At 32.1% G+C, this 7,104-nt stretch overlaps 1 pseudogene; it reads right to left on the bottom strand.

Moving 5' to 3' along the window:
• Positions 1–741: 741 nt before the first annotated feature.
• Positions 742–2,076, bottom strand: LOC149190886 (UDP-glycosyltransferase 92A1 pseudogene; annotated as a pseudogene).
• Between the last annotated feature and the right edge of the window lie 5,028 nt (positions 2,077–7,104).

The raw sequence follows: 7,104 nt of genomic DNA on the forward strand, positions 1-7,104 counted from the left end.
TTACCTAAATTTTTAATTTTATAAAAAATTATTTATTAAATAAATTTTAATATATATCTTCTTATATAAAGAAAAATGAGTTAAAATATAAAATTTCGATATATAACCTTTTATATAAAGAAAAATAAGTTAAAATATATGAAAGAAGAAGAGAAATTGTTTTTTAATAAAAATTTTCTTATTGACTATAAACATTATTTTACAAATAATTTTAATTTTATATATATAAGCTTTTGGAACAAAATATATACAAATATAAATATATAATTTTATTAATAGATGATAAATTTAGGTCACAGAAATATGGAAATAAATACATATTTTATTTAGGACCTTACACTATTGTAATTTACATAAAAACTGTTCATCCTATCAACTTTCTTGAAAATTGTGCATCCAATGGAAATTGAATGCATGGTTTGAAAAGTAGTATTAAAACAGCAGAATACTAGCATATCTTAATCACAATAGTATATCTTAATCACAATAATATAGCAGGATGAAAATAAATCCATACCTTACAATATTGTAATTGACATGAAAATTGTTCACTCAATCAACTTTCTTTACAATTGTGCATCCAATGAAAATTGAATACACGATTTGAAATATAATATTAAAACAGCACAATACTAGCATATCATGATCACAATCACATTACTATAGCAGGAAAAAGGATGCATTCGATCACAATACTATGGCAGGAAAAAAGATGCATTCAATCAATAGAAGTACTGCCAGCTAGTAACCTGCCGTGGAGACTTCCTCACCATCAGTTCCTGGTTTTGGTGCGCGGAATAGTTTGTTGATTTCTGCTATGAAATCATCAACGTTGGCAACTGAAGAACCTTTGACGACTCTGCCTTCGTCCGATGTGACTGCTCTGTTAGCTGCGTCTCTCATCGCCATTGCCCTCTTTTTCATTGTGATTTCACGCTTCTCCTTCGTGAGAAGTTTCACAGTCCTCTCCACATTCGTCCTCTGCAGTTCTGCGTCGACACCCCTGCAAATCTCCACGCTGATGCCCACCACCTCCTCCAACAGCTTGGAGTTATAAAACTGATCTGCTGCCATAGGCCACCCGATAATGGGCACCCCCTGGCTTATGCTCTCCATAATCGAATTCCACCCGCAATGGCTAAGGAACCCGCCGATGGATGGGTGGGAGAGAATCAGCAGCTGCGGTGCCCATTCTCTGATGAGCAATCCCTGCTTTTTCTGACTCATTCGCTTCTCAAATCCCTCGGGCAGGAAATCCGATGAAGCGCCGTTCGTCACTTGATCGGACGGTGGTCTCACGGCCCAGATGAACGGGTGTCCGCTTGCTTCAAGGCCCAGCGCCAATTCTTGCGTCTGGGAACACGAGATTCTCGCAAGTGTGCCGAATGAGATATAAAGAACCGACGATGGAGGATGAAAATCCAGCCACGTCAGCAAAAAATAATGGTTTCTTATGATGTGTTTCTCATGATTAATTTTATGATGTGTTTCTTATTTTGTTTCAACAGAGTATGGCAATTGGAAAATTACTAACAGGGTATTAGTTTAGGGTAGAGAAGATCAATAGTAGTACCTAGTATTATTATAATGTGGAATCATCTCTCATGAACTTTCTCGAGGGTCTGCAGGTCATTCTAATTATGAAATCAATATTCTGGCATATTGCAGAAAGAAATCATATTCCTTCCTTCTTCCTTCCCCTCTGAGCCCGACCCGCACTTACATGTGCCAGAGGTTAATATTATAGTTTGGAAATGTCAAACCAGGGGCTAGTGAAAAAAGAGGTGATACAGTTCTAGTTCTCTTCTATAAAATATAGTGGATAGTGGAAAGTGGTAAAGGTTGGGATAGAAGAATACATATCAACACTTTTAATTTTTGGCACATCCTTAAGAATTTTTATTGGAATTTAACATTTTTTACAAGATCTTATCAGTTTATCTTTATCATACATATCAGTTTATTCACCTGTAAAAATCGACCTCCAGATGTATTCATCTCTTTCAAAAAAATTTCCTGCACAGATTCCTTAGTTCTTCCTCATAGATAAATTTGTGCACATACATATGCATTCATCGTTACTATTTAGTGTAGTAATGAATCTTCCTCATAGATAAATTTGTGCACATACATATGCATTCATCGTTACTATTTAGTGTAGTAATGTAAGACATTGACCAGTCCCTGTGTACTCCTATAAGTTTAATCAACAAGAAGTTAAGAAGTCAGGGGAAATGTACCATTTTTTTATTTCTGCATCCAAAGTAGAGGATAGCTTTCCCAAGATGTAATCCAAATCTTTGCAAAGTAGCTCTTTCTTTGCAAAGCAGCTCTTTCTTGGAGGAAACCTCTAAATGGTGCAAGGCCTATGCCAGGTCCCATCATGATAAATGGAATGGTAGCATCAATGTGGAGCTTCAAATTTGACCTAGTAAAAATTGGTGCCTTGCTATAACCGACAACAATTTCCCTATATTGGATGGATTCCTGCCAAATTCCATATATTTTTTAGAGTTGATATCAATAGTTTGTAATAAAAATAAACTCTTCTAAACATCAGTGAGTATGGATTATGTGTTGTCTTACCTTTATCCATGTAGAGCACACACCTTGGTTTTGCAAAATACTCTCTATGGAACCTTCACAGATGGAAACTCAACAAGGATTTCTAGAAGATTCCATTGGCAAGAAAAAACCCATTCAAAATATGTTTCCTGACAGATAAAAAGATTAGATTTCAAATTCAAAGACAAACTTGTCATTTAAAACAATCACATTAAGAGAAAATGTTTACAATTCAATTTATCAAATTGACTATGATTTAACTCAACAAATAACATCTAAGAAGCTAAGACCTACATATGATGGCCCTATAATTATGACGTGTCCATGGACCATCAAATAGTTTTTAAAGAAAACATATATTTCCTTATTGTGAAGATATATATTTTAGTCACTATGTTCCTTTAGAATCAGAAGCAAATGTTGTTAATGCTAAAAGACACCCTTGTTGATCAAAACCATACTCTATGATAGTTTGCTTCAATTCACTAATGCGAGATCCTAGTGAGAAACATCTAGACTTGTTTTGAATGACCATATTTTCACAAGTTAAAATGCAAGATGAGAAACATACAAGCAAACATAATAATTTTATTGTAAAACTGATTGTTGACCAGTCACAAATTATCAACAACCGTGAGAATGTTATGTAAAATTACCACTTCCAATGAGAATTCCTTCATTGCATAATATTACCAAGAAACTACTTTATTGAAGAAAGTTGTAGTCAACAACTGACATAAAAGCTAATGTTTCAATGTAATTTACTCCTAAATTTGGACTAATGAAAGTTATACAAGAAAAATATGGTTACTTACTTTATGAGGTGGATTGATTAGGTATGCATGTCGAGCTAACACTATCTTCAAAGTGTAGGGAGCTAGGAAGGTTGTAGGTAGTGAACCACTGCTAGGTAGAGGTGTCCCTGTTTCAATTTATTTGTGTAGGGATATTATCATATCAAGGGGATAATGAAGAAGCTAGGTTGTTGTTTCAACTGTTTCTTGAGTGTCCTCTGCAAACACTCCAACCTGATCACCAGCCTCATACCCATTGAAAAAAGATATATCAACTTAGAAATATTTCATCCATCCCCTTTGGTTTGTCTGAAGAATAGTGGAACCATGTAAGCATTTAGTTCGCACAGTTTCTAATTTAGCATTTTGTAGAAATAAAAAGAATGGAGCATTATCAATTAACACAAAAGGATCCATCTCATTTCAGAGACTTGTTTAGAGAAATTGCACAAGAAAAATATAAAAATAAATTCAAAACTCATATGGTTTCACCGTAATTTGCCCGTCTTTTTAGAAAATTTGTCTAAATATTATAAAAATTAAGCAACATTCCACCCTTCCAGAGAAATCTTAATATTTTTCTTGACAAAAATACTAAATATTTCGTTCAAACCTCACCTATCATAACATCTTATGAAATTCAACATTCATGACACCAAAATTAGCTATGCTCACTTTAAGCTTGATCCAGCAATATCAAATTCAAGATGTATGCAAGAGAGGTCTGATAGAGATGTGTGAAGTTATCTCCGTGAAGCAACGGTAGCACTGAACATAAAACAAAACGAAAAGTGTTAATCTCATGGAAAAGGATAATGCCACGTGTAACCAAGGTGGTGAGGCAGTTACTGTGAGTGTTTACTATGTTGTTAGCATCCCTTGTTTGTTCCGGTAAACTGGTAGCCTGGTAGGTGCACATAAAAAATATCCAGTGAAATTTGAACCAGCGACCAATATAAGGAACTTATTTTCAAGAAACCTCGCTGGGTTTACTCTCCGCAAACAACAAATGTCCCGTAAATTCAACCAGTCATCATATGAAACGTTTAATTATTAAGTTTTTAAAAATTATAAAGTTTTTTTTTTAATTATTTTTTTATTATAATAAATGTATTTTGAATTACGTAGAAATTATTAACAATTAATCAAAAATTAAAAATTTCATTCATAAATATTAAAAAATATTTATTTTTTCAAAAAATTAATTTAATATAAATATTTATAAACCTATTTTATTTTAATAAAAAAACCAATTTTTTTGAAAAAAAACAATATAACCCTCTAGCTATAATAATTAGCATTTAACACCTCCTCTTTCTTCGGAACCTCCAAGATCAAGGTACAAATATTAGTTTCACTGCACAATATATGCTTTTTTATGCTTTGTTTAGTCCTCAAGTTCTCGACTTGTTGCCCAATTAGTGGTCTTTCATATTCCTAACATGTAAGAGAGGTAACCTAGGCATAAACGAAGCATAATCTTGAAATAATAATGGAGTGAAAGGCTGCAGAAGAAAACATATATTTATATATAAAAATAGGTTTTCAGTGGTCAACTTAAGAGATATATTAATGGTTGCCCAATTAGTGGTCTTTCATATTCCTAACATGTAAGAGAGGTAACCTAGGCATAAACGAAGCATAATCTTGAAATAATAATGGAGTGAAAGGCTGCAGAAGAAAACATATATTTATATATAAAAATAGGTTTTCAGTGGTCAACTTAAGAGATATATTAATGAAAACAAATAAATTGAAGAGAAAACTAATTCATATTCTCATTATTTGAATAATAAGATTTCAAAATATGATATAAAAATGTTCATATTTTTATTTATAAAATAAAATATTAATAATAAAATTGAGATATAATGAAATATGATAAATTTGTTAAAAAGAATTAAAGATTTATGAATTTAAATATTATCAATGTTAAAATAAAACTATATTGTAAAGAAAATATAAAAAATTATCTTTTTGGATGCTACTCTGCGCTATTGTTATATGATTGAACAATGGTATGTCATATTAAACCATTAATAAAACAATTAATTATTATTAAACATAAACATGAAAACATAGAATAAAATAATTGTTAATTAATAAAATATTGATAATATTCAACACAATGTTGCAGAGTCCTTTTTTAGTCTGATAAGATTATCGTCAATAAAGAACTGTGTAAGGGTTTACGATTTAGAACATATTTTGATTGTTTCGTTGGTAGAATCTTTTAGTTTCAATGACAATTTTTGAAATATCATGGGGAACCATTCATTTGTTGAATAATGGCCAAACAATTCAACTCAATTTGGATCAATTCTTAGGTAAATTCATTTCCTTTTCATGGACATTCGACATTAAGTATTATGTTGTTTTTTCTTTTTGTCTTTTTTTTTTGGAAAATTTTTTTCATGGAAATTCGCTAATGGAGGGGAAGTGTCAAAGAAATCATAACCACACAGCTTGTATTAGACTTCTTTTATGAATTATTGTTCCTCCAGATTCTCATTTTCCATCCATAAATTGATATCTTTTTGGCAGTGTGAACATGGGAATGAAGTTGGTGCCAGGAAATTGTATAGAAACAATCACTTCATATTGTGTAAACCCCTATTTTGACCCAAGAAAGAAACATTGCAGAAGGAATAATTGTGAATTGATAGTACTTATATAAACCAATTCAGAGTGTTGGTAATTTTAATTCAAATGTCATCATAAGGATCTTCAATCAATGAACCTTACATATACTTTTTTAAAAACCTTTCCGGAATGCCTCAGGACCTACAAACAAACATATTTGCAAATAGAGTTTAGGGTACAGAACAAAAACCTCATTTGTGGTTTGATCCCACGACGAAGTTCCCTAACTATTCAATTCTTTGGTACCACAAATAAATCATGTAAGTTCTTTACTAATTGGAAAAAATATAGATATAGATGAGGAGAAAGAAGAGAAATCATTCAGGAGGTCGCACAAAGTTGGTAAGAAAAGACGAAACACGACGGAACAAATGACCAAGATTCAGAGATTTACTTGAGAAGATCGTACCTAGCCCAACATAAAAAGCACATAGTCTCAACAATCTCACAGATGGGAGGAAAATGCACATCAAATTTAAACATCGCTCTAACTCAAGAGAATTCCTAACACAAGCGATTTTGACTTAAGAAAATCTTGGAATTTTTTTTTGTGGGTGACCTCTTTTTTTTTTGGTGTGTTGCGTGAATTTGGAAACATTTTTTTTGGTGAATTTTATATATTCTTTTAATTCTTTCATTTACCAAGTTCCTAGTGAGAATTTTCCCCAGCCCCAGCTCTACACTTAACCCCTAGCCTCTCCTAGCCGTTTTTCGAGGCAAACTTGCTCACTTCGATTTTAAGAAATCCATTTTCTAAAACTTACACCAATTTTAGTAGTTAAGAACCGTATTGTGAATCAAGATTCTTTGAATTTGAGACGACTTCATCATAGTTGTTAGATCGTTAGTAATAAGATTGGTTGTGATGGTTGGAAAATCTATATCTGGCATTTCCTTAGTTCTAACTTAATAAAATTCCAATTATTTTGCAGAAAATGGATAAAACGCAATGACATTATCAAGAGAGTTAAGTGCATTAACACATTAAATGCACAAAATGTTTGTTCAAATCCACGAAGAGATATATGTGTCGAAAAAGATCAACAAAACTAACGCATTATAAACAAACAAAAGTCATAGTTATTCGAACCGTCAAAATCAT

This window comes from Pinus tabuliformis, chromosome 3_1, assembly GCF_031772625.1.
Source record: "Pinus tabuliformis cultivar Carrire ecotype Pingquan chromosome 3_1, CPIR1, whole genome shotgun sequence".
NCBI classification, from domain to species: Eukaryota; Viridiplantae; Streptophyta; class Pinopsida; order Pinales; family Pinaceae; genus Pinus; species Pinus tabuliformis.